The following is a 14,939-nucleotide window of genomic DNA, read 5'->3' as shown; positions in this document are numbered from 1 at the left end:
TCTAATAAAATTTGTTTCCTCCTTGGTTCCCCTTTAAGAGAATCAAGATAATATATTTTTGGAGTATTACCGAATGGTTCGGCGGCGATCAACATCTAATAGTTCCTAATAGTATTAACAAGTGTTGCAAAATTAATAATTAATCCATTAAATTAAAAATAAAAAATTATTAAGATAAGTGAGAATTATATTACCCTTAACAGTATGGTATTATGAATAATGTTGCCTTTCGAGCCCTTGCTTTGAAATTTTTGCTTAACGTTTTTGCTTGTTCTAAAATTTTGTTGCTTTAATTAAGGCATGTTGCTTAAGGGACAATAAGTCTGTCATACAAGCACATATTATAAATACAAGAAATGTATTAGTTTATATTTAAAATATTAACTATTCATATAAGGAAAAAATTACCACATACAGAAGTTGAGAACAATGAGACTGGTCATATCATGTTGAAGTACTTTATCAACAACATCAAGCAAAAGCATATCATATCGGTCTTTGCCATATATAATAGCCTCGAATAGGATTTGTAGGATCGGAGGATTAGACCTATGAACTGTTGCATATGCCTGGAGTAAATTTCTGTGTTCGGTTGGCAATTGAGGCTCTTGTTCAGGCATGGCTTTATAGGAGACTACCTTTTTAGAGGATAGCCTAGATCGAGGTACTATCTTTTTTTTATCGTGAACCTTTGCTAGTTTTTTTTGGACTTGGCATCCTAACTTGACTAGCTTGTCATTCAATAAAACTACCCATCGCCTCTCCAACAATCCTTACGTTCTTGGTGGGAATAGATAGCTGATAGTTCAAATCCTTTGGCATATCAATAGTAAGACGTACATAAGACATAGGGAGTGGCATATTATGTAGCATGTCTCCTGAAAAATTTAAACACCTGACCGATAGCAACCACATGACAATTCAGGCTATTTGCCAACAACTCATATAGGCTCTCACCTTATATTAATAAGTAATATACTATACTAAAGTTATGGGAAATAGAAATAGTGAAACATAAGTAAAATAAATTAATAATGTTTTACCTCAGGGAGAATTTTAATAGGCTATATGGCACTGTAACTACCTTTCCCGCTAGGACTAATATGAAACTCTACCTCTCGCCTCTCATTGTCCTTTAGCAAAGCTTCAATCATGTCTTGTTGCCTAGATATCTCCTCTTGTAGGGTGGCAATCTCAGCCCTTGTACCCACATCCTCTGTTGACCTTTCCTTCTTCTGTGACTTGAATATTTGTTGTTTTAAGACACCAAAACCATATCCCCTAACTCGACCAATGTGTTTGGGATTACCCAATGCCTTGCGTAAGACATCATCATCAGGCATGCCACTTTTCTTAATGTCGGCTTGTGCAATATATAGTAAGAAAGTTGATTAGTTGATTAAGTATAAAAAAAGTATTAAGTTAATGTAGTTACACACTTATCAGCAAGCTTCTGAACACGTTCATCAACAATGTTTCCTTCTTTATTGGTTCAGCCTTTTATAAAGAGTCTGTGATGTAAAACTGAGCTTGCTCCTAAACCTTCTTGCTCGATCTACAAATTTAAGTAAATTTGAATGTGAGTATAGTACATATATCCATGAAATAAGCTAAAATTATATAGTATAAATATTAACTTGCCATTTGTTGCTTAATTCTTACATATCCTATGCGCCCCTTCTTGTAAGGGTATAGATCTTTCTCATGTAACTCTTTCTTTTTATGGCTCAACTCCTGTGCAAAACACATGGAATCACATCAATAAAATTAAGTATATTGACAATAATAAAAAATTAATTCATCTCGTTATTCTTACTTGAAATTGTCCCTCGAGACATTGAGCAATAAATTCATGCCACTGTTCTTGTGAAACTAATGGCCTTATCAAGTCGGAGACCTTAATACTAATGTTTTCTCCTGATTTTTTAATGTATTTTGCTCCTACAAAATACTGAAATATCCACATTGCCTTTCCAGCTTGTTGGATGACCAATTTCATCCGACTAGCATCAATTGCAAATACTGACTGTGAACAAAGACAATTAATTAGATTTTCGGTCAAGTAATTTTGATTAATTACAATGATGTGAGTAAAGTATTTTACCTCTACTTGCTTCTAAATATAATTTTTTGTAGCTAGACTAACATCACTCCAGTGCCTAATTATAATCGGCACATTTACTTTTGCCATGACCCCTATGTAGCTGATGAATTTATTTTTGTTAGTCTTGATAGATTGGCCTTTGAAATTTCATTCAACTTCATATTTCTATCCAGTAGCCCTTCTTCTATTCACCTCAATTATCAATGTCAATCCTCTTATTATTTAATTTGCTTCTTGTTCAATTTGCTGGTCATTCATCTCAATGCTAGGATAGCACTGTTAGGTCCACTGAGACCAGCACTCCTTTGAGAAGCCATTTACCTAAGTAGAAAAATAGATAATAAATAACAATATAAAAAAATAAAGCACATAATAAGTAATTTACAGGTTTAATGTAAATTACACATTATAAAAAAATATAGCACATAATAAATAATAATAAATTTTTAAATGACACAAAACAAGTAACCTACAGGTTTAAATTATTATTTTTTCTTTTTTCTTGTATGTTCCTTATATCTTTGCTCTCCTTATTTGCTCGAATGCTTCTACCTCTTTTCTTTGAAATTCAAATATCTTTATTGTGATCATTTTTTAGATAAAAGGCTTCATCCTCAATGAAGTAACTTTTAAATGATATCCCCATAAAGTGGTCATCTTTCAATTGTAGAATCATTTATATCTTTATTTATTTTATTGCTCAATAAAATGATAAATCAATTTACTTTAGCCAGATCAAGAACAAAGAACACTTGCTAAGCTTGTGAATCCAAAATAAAAGGCTCATCTTTATAACCTTTTCTATTAAGATCCACCATTAAGAACCCTAAGTCATCAATCTTAAGACTATTTTTTCAATCAACCTACTTACAACTAAAAATTAGAACTTGAAATTTGATGTAATCTAACTTCTAAATGTGCTTAATTACCTCAAAGTATGACATTTTTGTGTACAAGGGATTTTTGTCTTTAATACTGGATATATGCTGTAACATCCGGAAATTTTAAGACTCGGATTTATAAAAATAAAATAAAATAAAATATCTATAATTAAGTTAAAATTTATAATAATTTGATAGAGATCTAGAGTTTGAATTTTACTAAGCAAAAGTTTGGTTTTATTTGATTTTTAACTATGGGAAAAATTACCAAAGTTGACCCGGGCTTTTGTGCAATAATAAAAAATATTGGGCCCTTTCTTGTAATTTGCCCTAAAATATTTTAGCATCAGTTTTTAAGAGTGAAAGCACACAGAAAATGCAGAATAAAGAAAAATAAGGAACCAAACGCGTGATAGAGAGAGAGAGGAAGAAGAAAGGAGAAAGAGAGGGAGTTAGGCTCAGATCTAAAAGTCTTTGTGACCGTTGCGAGCTCGGTTACACGATAGTTAAACTCCCTACTTCAATCCTCTTCTCTTTCTCTTGATTTTCTTCAATTTTTGGAAAAGGAGATTTTTGAATTTTGATCCCAAAGGCTTTATTCTTGTAAGCTTTTATTTCTTTGGATCCTAGGGAGCATGTTTTGAGTTTCTATATGGTGATCTAATATTTTGAGTGGATAATTGGATGAAAAGAGGTGTTTTGGGAACAAATTAAACCCTGAGAGATTGGGTTTTACTCCTCAATGGTTTAAGCCTATTGATTTCATTATAATTTTGCTATTTGAGCCTAATAAGATTTAAATTAAGGTTTAGTTTTCATTATAAGGGCTAATGGTGAAAGTTGGTGGCACTAAGTAAAAGTTTTAATTGATTAAAAATTATATAAATTGAAAATTAGCCTAGTGATGGCTAATAAATGGTTTTGGTGGTTAAGTGATACTATGTGAATGGTTGGTTTAATATATGGACTATTGAGATGGATTATGGCTCATAGACCCAAGTTGTGTGGTATGAGTTATAGTCTTCATTAATGCTATTTGACGTGATAAGTGATGTGGATCACTTATATGTTGTAGGGATTGTTAGTGGAATTTGTTTGGAAGTTAAGGAACAAGCCAAGTTCTATTTTGTACAAAAGGAACCCTTTTGGTACTAAAGGGTTGAGGTAACAGGGAAAATTTATATTTCTTATTACTCTATTTTAGCTATTTTTGAATAAATATTACTAGCTATCATGCATTATATGTTTTAAAAGATTAAATGTGCTTTATAAGGGGTTATGGGGTACTAATTTGATTATAGTGTAAAATATGTTTTCTAATTGTTTAACAATAATGTTTTTATAGAAACGAGATTTGTTTACATGTATTTTAATTATAAGGAATAGAAGTTGCACTTAAGGAAAGTAAGGTACCTTAGATAGGCTAAGGAACTATTTAAAGGAGATTTATAAATGTTATACTACCTTAGAGTGTTGAAGTGGTCAATACTCGGGAAAGGTAGACACGAATAAAAGGCATGATCTTAGTGGGAGTTCACCAATGAGAAGGTGTGTACTTTTGATATTTTATGGCACATTGTCAATACTCAGTGTTGCCTTACGTATTATGGGCTCAATGCACTAAAGTGGTTAGTGTATTGAGTGTTCGACACCTCTCAGTGAGAGAGAGAATCCGACATATGAAGTGTGAGGTTGAGTGCCTAGGCCAAGGTAACCCTCACATGGAGAGTAAGTCAGGATGGCTTTGGGAGGGAGTTAGCTTTGACTGCTCAGGATTCACGTCGAAGGGGCATAGGCGGTTCGGTAGATTAGATCATGTCTTAGATTTTGTTTTGTGCCTGTGGAGGTACAAGTAGGTATAATATTTACCTGTGAGTTAAAGAGTACCAGGGGCATTTTGTTGGTCATGAAATGCCATACCGGCCTATATCATGCATTCATACATTTTAAATGGCTAAATTATATACTATGTTGAATTTATTATTCGTTTATTTGATTATGACTTACTTTGTAATAATCAATGTAGATTTATCTGTTACTGAGACTGTGGTTGTCTCATCCCCTTTCTTTTCAATATTCTAGGTCCAGGCGAAGGATCCAGCGTGGACGGGGAAAGGAGCAAAACTAGGGGTTTGCTTGTGATTTGTAAAGAACTGCAACCCCTTTCTTTTGAGGAAATATATTGTAATGTATTTAAGATTAGGGTACCAGTAGGATATAATTATGTATGTGTGAGTGAATATGTGTGGATTGTGTATGAATTTTTATCTGTTTGTAGACTTGTGGCTAGGAAACTTGGTTATGGTGTGTGGTTTTGATGGATTTACTTAGTAGACTAAGTTTCTATTACAAGCAGATATTTATTTTGATATATATATATATATATATGTGATTCTATAAGCAAATGCAAAATGGTTGTATTGCAAATGGTGTGTTATGGGCAAGCATACACCTTGGACAGAGAGAGTGGGTACATGGGCCCCACAAGGAGCTCTGAGCCAAGTAAAAATGTTTAGCATATGTATTTATATAAATACATGGTATTTGGATTGATTTGTGACCACTCTTGTATGATTTGTGCATTTTGGGGGTTCAGGGTCCATTTTGGGAAATGGCACTTGGGTGGTCAAATTTTGATGTATGAGGGTTTTCCATCATTTGAATGTTCTATTAGGTATTTTTAGTCTTATTTGACGTGTCCAAAGTGTTTCCATAAGTTTGTGACCATTAGAATGAGATTTGGACAATTTTAAAAATGGTTTTTTATCAAAAAGCTGCACTTTTGCATTCGAGTGTCCAAATCTTAATCCGACCGTTGGATTTCTCTAAAATTTAGGTCACAAGTAAAACCTTTTATAAGATTTGTGTAGGATTTGGAGTCATGTCGATCGGATATCGGATGGAGAAATGGCACACTCTGAAATTTAGTTTGGAGGTGCTGTCATGACAGCATTTCATTGCTGTCATGACAGCTACAGTAGTGATATTATAACCTGCACAAAATTCAATCCGTCTGTTGGATCTTTTCAAAATTTGGTATGCTAATAGTATTCTTAAAAAGTGACATGTGGGCTTTAGAATCACTCCGATCGGAGCTCGAATGATGAAATGGTGCACTCCAAAAGTTGGTCCAGAAGTGCTATCATGATAGCTTTTTAGTTGTCATGACAGTAAAATGACCAAATTTATAACATGTCCAATTTTTAATCCGACCGTTGGATCTTTTTAAAATTTGGTACACTTATAGTACCCTTTGAATGTGATGTGGGAGCTTTAAAATTTCTTTGATCGAAGATCGAAAGATAGAACGGTGCCTCCCTGAAGTTGACTCGGGAGGGCTGTCATGACAGCATATTTTTACCCTTCTTTCGTCTAACTTGCTTCCGTGCGCTATAGGTAGAACCTATAAAATTTTTTAAAGGCTTTAAATGTTTAATTTGTAATTGTGTATTTGCTTAGTGATTTAAATGGTTTGTTTCTTAAGTTAGTTTTAGGATTAATTCCTTAACTAAACTTAGTTTATTTGAATTGTGTGATTTTTGGATAACACTTGGGGCAAGTGTTACATATGCATTGCTTGGGCTATAAGAATTACACTACTATTTTGTATTGTACTTCGATCATCTAGCTCTTTGGTATAAAATATGTACCCATTAATAAGATAGCTAGTGAAGGAAAGAACTTGTTTATTTGGACCTCTTGCCAACCATTTTAATTTTTTAGAAATTGAATCAGGATCGGCAGTTAACTTTTCAAGAATGTGCTATTTCAACCAAACTGTAAAACTCTTATTATGCTTGTTTGCATACCAAATCTCCTATCTATTAGGGTTATCCCGCTTAAGCTTGGTCATGTGCATCTCTACCTACTCCTCAACCTTTACAAAGTTGTGTAGTACATATAAATGTACTTGTTCTCATTGTAAGTTAGAGATTGTAACTACTTTATTGCCCATAATTCCTTCTCCATCAGTTCTCCTATCATGCTAGAAGTCAAAAGACCAATATGGTTGACATTTGATAAGTACTCAGTACAAAATTCAACTGCCTCCTCATAAATGTATCGTTCAACTATACAATCTTCAGGTTGACTCTAATTTTTTCCATATCCTTTTAGTACTTCATGTAACGCTTAAATAGAAAACTGGGCCATACATTTGTATCTCTCTGCCTAGATGCATAGTGAGGTGCACCATTATATCGAAGAATGTAAGTGAAAAATACATTTCAAGTTCACACAAAATTAACACAATTCGGCTTTGCAATCTTGGCAATTTTATTAGGTCAATCACTTTATACATATAGATTTGAAGAAGAAACAATTTTGTAATCGTGGCTCAAACTATATCAAGTAAAATAGAATAAAATTTTCCATTAACACATGGCAATCATGAGATTTTAAACCCTTCAACTTCTAATCCTTCAATGACATAAGGCCCTTAATATCTGAAGATTACCCCTTTGGAACTTTAACAGTAGCAAACGACTCAAAAAAAGTTTTCTTTTCTCTTCTAGACAGTGTATGAGCCATTGTATGAAGAAATGTGTGACTTCACTTCTCTTGTGGAGCCAACTCTTCCCTTATCCCCATAGAAATCATATCAAGTCTTGCCTTGATGCCATCTTTGATTTTTCTCAGAATATGAAGTAATGTACCAATTAAACTGTCGCACACATTTTTCTCAATGTGCATAACATCAAAAAAATGTCTTACATATAAGGATTGTCAATATGGTAGGTTAAAAAAATAGATCTTTTCTTCCACCCACATGTGCTAAGATGCTTTGCAAAAGGTTTGCCAAACTGGATATTCAAATTCTTCACCTTGTCAAAATGTTGCTTACCTATCAGTGGTAAAGGTGCCTTACTTGCTTCTGAATTCCCATTGAAAGCTTTTTTTAGGCATCAATAATAATGATCAGGATACAATCATCTACGATATCCGAGATAGACATTCTTCATCTCATGTTCTAATCTCACTGAATGTGTGCCCTCTTCATAAATAGGACATTCGAGTTTTCCTTTGATATTATACCCTGACAAATTATCATATGCTGGAAAATCATTATGCTCTTAAATTAAACTTTTCCTCTTTATGTCCATCATATACCTTAACACTGTGCTCCCACAATAATTTTAAATCTTTAATTAAAGGAGCCAAATCTATGTCTATGTCATTTCCCGACTATTTTGGCCCTAAAGTTAGAATGGATAGTATCATATATTTTCGGTTCGTACATAACCATGGAGGTAAGTTGTAAATTACCAAAATAATTGGCCATGTACTATGACTACTACTTTAAAGCCCATGTGGATTCATTCCATCAGTAGATAATATAAGGCAAAGGTTTCTATCTTTTGCTCCAAAGTCAGGGTAATTGGGATCAATTTTTTTCCATTAAGAAGAGTCAGCTAGATGTCAAAGCTTCCTATCTTTGATCTATTTATCTGCATGCCATGTCAAATTTTTTGCTTCCTCTACACTACTGTACAGCCGTCTAAATCTAGGTACAATAGGAAAGTACCATAATACCTTCTTTGGACTCTTCCCATTCTTTTTGTAGCGCAAGGCATTACATTTTGGACACTCTATTATAATACATATTCATTTCTAAATAATATGCAATTATTAGGACAGATGTGTATTTTTTCATAACTTAAGCCAATTAAATGTAGCATTTGTTTTACCTCATACATAGTCCTTGGAAGCTCATTAACTGTAAGATTTTTTGTAAAGCTCTTATCACTCCATCCATTGCTTACTTTCAAGTTATTCAATTTCAATACCATTAGCAACTTTTTGAATTCGGTGCAACCAGTGTATAAGGGCTTCTCTACATTACTTTTCAACTTTTCTAAAATTTCAGGACAATCTTCAGGTTCCCTTTTAATAGCATTGGCCATCTCTTCAAGATAATCACCCTTATAAGTATCTATATCATAATCATCTGATTCAAAGCTTTCTTTATACTCTTAATTACTAGTACACTCATTCTCTCTAGTCTCTCCATGTTTATGCCAACACTTGTAATTTTCATCAATTCCATAGCACACTAAATGGTCTTCCAACTTAGATACACTAATTTGTTTTAAAAGACTACATTTTACACAAGGACACACTATTCTTTTAGGGTCTTTTACATGCTCAAGAGCAAACCTCATAAACTCTTTCACATTATTCAAATATTGTTTATTTGATCGATTGGTAGACATCCATTCTTTATCCATAATTTTTTAATATAAAAGACAATTCATTCAAGAAAATGTGATCAGTAACTCATGAATATGGAGAGGAAAGGAATGATAGAAAGATTATCAATAAAGAAATTGACTACTTTAAATATAATATAGAGTAATTAATGAATCATGAGTTACAATGCATGAGCATTCACATATACTTTCAATCGTCGAAAAAAATTAGACAGTGTAACGGCATAAAGAAAGTATTTCTCGGGCTAAACCCTCTTTTCAATCTTGGCATCTCACTCAACAAACTAGTTTTAATCATATATAATCATAAAACTAACGAAATTCTCACAAAATAGCATTTTTAAATTAACTCTAATTATCATAAAATTATATCTAAAATTAGTTTAAAAATCATAGAAAAAAGAAAAACACTATAAACATCATTTTGAATCAATGTTTTCCATCTTAATGATCATTTTAAAGTTACACATATCCTATATTAGCAATTCCAAGCTAAGAACAAATCATTCTTTACCAAATGTAAAAATATCAATAAAATAACAATGATTTTTAGAGAAACTACACGTCAGTTTTAATCACTAAAATGAACTCCAATTGTAATGAAAATTGATTCACTAGTACATTTCAATATGTAGTTTTGAACATAAAACTATTCTGAGCAAACAATGCACGAAATTTAAATTAAAAATTATTGAAATAAATCAGACAAAATTCATAGAAAAATACAATCATCATAAATTGTAATAGCCTTAAATAATTAATATATATATATATATATTTATTTATTTATTTAATTAACTATATGAATATATTTTAGTTATGTTTGGGATAATTATAACTATAAGGAGTATTGGTAGAATGGAAGTACGTATGCCAAGCAACCTAAAGGTTTTCGGTTCGAATCCCCGATGCAATAAAAGGAAATTTTATTTTGTTCAGCCTCTCCAAAATTATGAAATTACCCTTTTCCAAATATGATAAAAGCTTTCTTCTCTTCCTCAACCATTCTAGAAAAACATAGAGAGAGCGAGAGTATGAGAATATGACTGACTTAACCTTCCTATACCTTTGACCCTTTTCTTGTTTCAAAGATCGCTAACTTATCTCCCTTTTGTGTTCGTGGTGGTGGCTGGTGCGATTGAAGCTGTAATTGCTCTGGTTCATTTCCCCTGTGTTCCCTGTCTTTATAGTCATTCTCTATTCCATTTCTGGCTATCTTCGTTGGGTTCAGTTGCTACTCGATTTCTATCGTCTGTTCGGGTTGCTGCTGGCGTGAGGCTAAATTGTCGGAGCTAGAGGTTCTACTCACAAGCTTTTCTTTTCTCAGTTGAACCGTAAGCATTGTACTCTGCTGTACTAGTCTGTGCTCCCTGTTTCTGCATTTTCTCTGTATGCTATCCTTCCGTATCGTTCTGGGCTGAGAAGTTGCAAAGTATTGAGTACTGGAAGGTTGTTACTGTGAGTTTGTGTTTATGCAGCTAAATCAGTCTCCTTCTATTGTTGGATATGGTGATAATGTTTAGATTATAGCTTCCCCTGTTCAGTGTTCAAGAGCACATCTGTTTCTTCTTTCTCTCGGTTCACACCATTTAGGCTGGCTGAGTTGAGGTAAGGGAATTTGGACCTTCTATTTGTTAGCATGTTATACGTGTGAGAGAAAGTGTGTGCTGTTGCTGCCATATACGTGAAGTTACAACATTTTTTGCTTTGTTTTGCTGCTGTCTGTACGTGTGTCAAGAAGATGAATAAAAAAATAAAATAATGAAAATGAAATTATGTTGAAAATTTTAAGGTAGGATTAAAGAAGCCTGATAATATGTATATGAGTGGCATAGAATTTAGATCTTGGTTGGATTGATTCATGTTAAAGAACTTAATAAGGAAAGCTTGAAAGAGGATAGTCTTGATATATTACTTGAATATTAACTTCATAGAGATGCTTACTGAAATGCTTGAAAAAATTTTAAAGCATGAATTTTGGTGATGAATTTTAAATGATAATGGTTGATATATGTGAAGTAGAAGGAAGTCTTTGTAAATTAAAAACGATTTGTTAAATTTTATTTAATAATATTCTTATAGGACGTGCGAAAGAAGAGGATCCTGATAGAAATTGAAGAAAGAACATTTTGAGAATTTGAAACTTTGACAAGTAAGTGAATAGCATTTCTTATAATTATTTATTGAAAATCTTTTATTGAAATATTTCATTTTTATGAATTATGTTAGTTTTAGAAATTTTGAAATAACAATGAAGGATAGTTACATTATGATTTATGCATTTTCTCAAGAAATATATTTCTAATATTGATGAAGGCACCTTTGCTTATTGAATTTCAAAATTTCTTGGTTACATGATTAGTGCAAATTTGTACATTCGTTATGATATATCGATTTGGCAAGTTTCATACGTTTGAAGCAATTCATGCAAGTTTGATCTTGAGAACGAGAATTTGAATTCAAAAATAATTATTTCTCTCGCATGTTTGAAACAGAATTTCTAAGAGAACTCTATACAGAACACTGCCGCTAACGACAGTTTCGTTAGCCTGTAGCGCTGTGGTTAAACACTAGCTAATTTATTTCATGAGTTTTATTCTCACGTTTGGTATTCATGGGTTGTGTGTCCATGTTTGTTTCGTAGCTTCGGCTGCGTTTGGTTACTTACCCTTATGGGCTGTGTGTCCACGTTTGTTTCGTAGCTTCGGTTGCGTTTGGTTACTTACCCTCATGGACTGGTGTGTCCACATTTGTTTTATGACATAAGCCGTGTTTGGTTATTTACCCTCGTGGACTATGTGTCCACATTTGTAACTTGTTCTGTTGAGTTCTCAAAATCTTAAATGTTGATTAATATGTATTTTCAAAATTTACATGATTTTAGCTAGTAAATTGTACTACTTGAGTTATACATGAGTAGATTATTTTCTTTAAGTATGATAACATAAATTGTTTTCAATTTATTCTTATTTTACAAACATGGCTACGATTTACATGCTTAAAAATTTTGGTGGAATTACTTTTAATTAGTTGACACTATTATTAGAGATTGTTGATTTAAATTTAAAAAATTTTTAACATGGAAATGCTATTCACTAGAAAAATATTTTGGCCTCAGATTTGTTAGCTGACGCTGATCCCACCATCAATCTTAAAAGGGCAATTAGCTATAATGGGTGGACATTTTGATTGGTATTATTGCTTCTAATGTAAATATATCATTTGCATGTCTTTTTGGTTCAAAAGAAAAAGTAGATGCTCCACATAGGTTGTTGATAAACCTTATTTTTCATCTATATATTAGTTGCTGGTTGGAAGGAGCTATGCTCCTGATTTATACTACTATCTGTAAAAATTTTTGTTGTAGAATTCTTGGGAGATCCTAGTTACAGGGGAGGTTTTGCCGAAATTTCTACAAAAACGTTAACACTTTCTTATGATAATGAGTTTAAAGAAGTTATTTTAGCTCTCATGTAATTTGATCAAATTTTATTTTATTCTTTTGTAAAATGGAATAAATATTCATTTGGAGGCTTATGAGAATGTGAGAGTGGTTCACACATGTGCCAGTCACCCTCTATTTTTGGGGCATGACATAAATATTCCATTTCGATCACTAATTTTCATCTTAATAATAATTCTAAGGCTAAGTGTATAATCTACTACCATTCTCAAGTCAATAAAACATCAAACATTAACAATTTTTGACACCCCACAATATCAAAATGGGCAACAATGAGGAGAAATTTAAACAACAAAAATTAACTAATAAAACAATCCATAACATTAAATAAATCAATCCCATAATCTAAAAATCTAAGGATATTGGAAGAAAATGAAGAAAAACCATAGAAATTACACGCATGTATCATGGAGAAGAGAGGATGAAATACAAAGAGGAAGCGAATGAGAGGGGCAACAGACGGCGTAAGTGGCAGTACTTTCACATAAGAGAGGACTAAGGTGGTTAACGGCAACAATGGAGGAAGATTGAGAGATTTTTATCGATTTTGTTTGTAAGTGGAGAAGAGAGAATACTGAGAAGACAAATAGGCGGGAATGAAAAAACAGACCAAAAACTAAATAAAAAAGGAAATAAATGACAAATATTCTAACACCCGTCATTTATTCATAAATATATGATGGGTGTTGAAAACACCCGTCATATATCTTGAGAACTTTAAATGACGGTTGTTTGAAAAAACCATCATTTAAAGTTCAAATTTTTTTATTTTTTTGTTCTTTTAAGAAATTGAAACGGTGGCCAACAATATATGACCGGTGTTTTAAAAACCCATCATATATTGTTCAGACTTTAAATGACGGGTGTTTAAAACACCCATCATTTAAAGTTTTAAAATTTTTTATTTTTTTTATTATAAGAAACTGAAACGGTGGGCCACAATATATGATGGTTGTTTGGATACCCATTATATATTGTTTATACTTTAAATGATGGGTATTTGAAATACTAGCCATTTAAAGTCTAATTTTATTTTTTTCCTTCCAGTAAATGAAACATTAGGCTGAAATCAATGACGGATTTTTTAAATACTCGTCATTTAAAGTCCAACAATAAATGATGGGTATTTAAATACCTGTCATTTATTTTCTGACCATCACCCGCCTCTCTCATATATGACGTGTTTTTATTTGACTGTCATTTTTCATGATGTCTTATACTTACGTTTTTGTAGTAGTGTTTTGTCACTTTAATGAATCTTGATATTCACACAACTAACAAATACCTCTTCTCTTGATTTTATAATAATCAAAACATGTGATTCAACAATATTTGAAAAATGATATTTTGTTCTAACAATAATTCAATTCCATGCATGTTTGAGAATAAATATTTTGATGGGATAAAATATAAAACACTGATTGCTAATAGTTGTCTTGTTAGCCCTTGACATATTATGATTAAATCCTAACTAGCTTGATGTGCATGAACATCATCTTCACGCTTGTTATTCATAAACTTAGTACTCGAGCTTATTATTCATGGGTTTCATGCTTGCGCTTGTTTCATGGCTTCTAGTTATGCTTAATCATTTCGTGCCTTTAAGTTATGTTTGTTGGATACTTACCCTTATGGACTGTATATTCACACTTGTTGACTACTTATCCTCATGAATTTTGTATCCATGTTTGTTAAATAATCGTTTTGATTAAGTCTTGCTGAAAAGATATTTGTCAAATGAGCTATATTTTTTTTATGTATGGATTTTAAAATGAGTTACATATTTTTTCTTTATTGTTTAACACATATATTGTAGTTTAAAGGTGCAATTTGAATACTATATAATCACTATTTGGGTTTATATATATATATATATATATGATTGTATATTGCACAAAAATATGTGGCTGATAGGGTATGAGATTTTAATTTGTTTTCAAATATATATGCCTCTAAATTCATGAGTATATGTTCTCTTTATTTTCTTAAATTTTAAATTGAGACGTTATTCACTATAAAATATTTTTTGTCTCAGAGACATTAGTTGACGCTAAACCTTCTGTTGACTATTGAAGGGCTTATTATTGAGTTGGGTGGAGATTTGTTTTGAAAATCTCTTGTTTTGAATTAATTCTAAAAAATTATGTATTATGCTTTGAAAATATGATTAAGTGCTTTACATATACTATAATTAAGGTTCTTATTTTTGTTGTACACTTTATTTGTTAGCTGGAAGGAGCATAGCTCCTGGTTATTATGATTTTTATCTTAAAGTTATATTA

Source organism: Prosopis cineraria, unplaced genomic scaffold (genome assembly GCF_029017545.1).
Source record: "Prosopis cineraria cultivar Desert tree isolate PC_DT_omini unplaced genomic scaffold, ASM2901754v1 PC11, whole genome shotgun sequence".
Lineage (NCBI taxonomy): Eukaryota > Viridiplantae > Streptophyta > Magnoliopsida > Fabales > Fabaceae > Prosopis > Prosopis cineraria.
The sequence above is the reverse complement of the archived record's forward strand: the minus strand, read 5'-3'. Positions refer to the sequence as shown.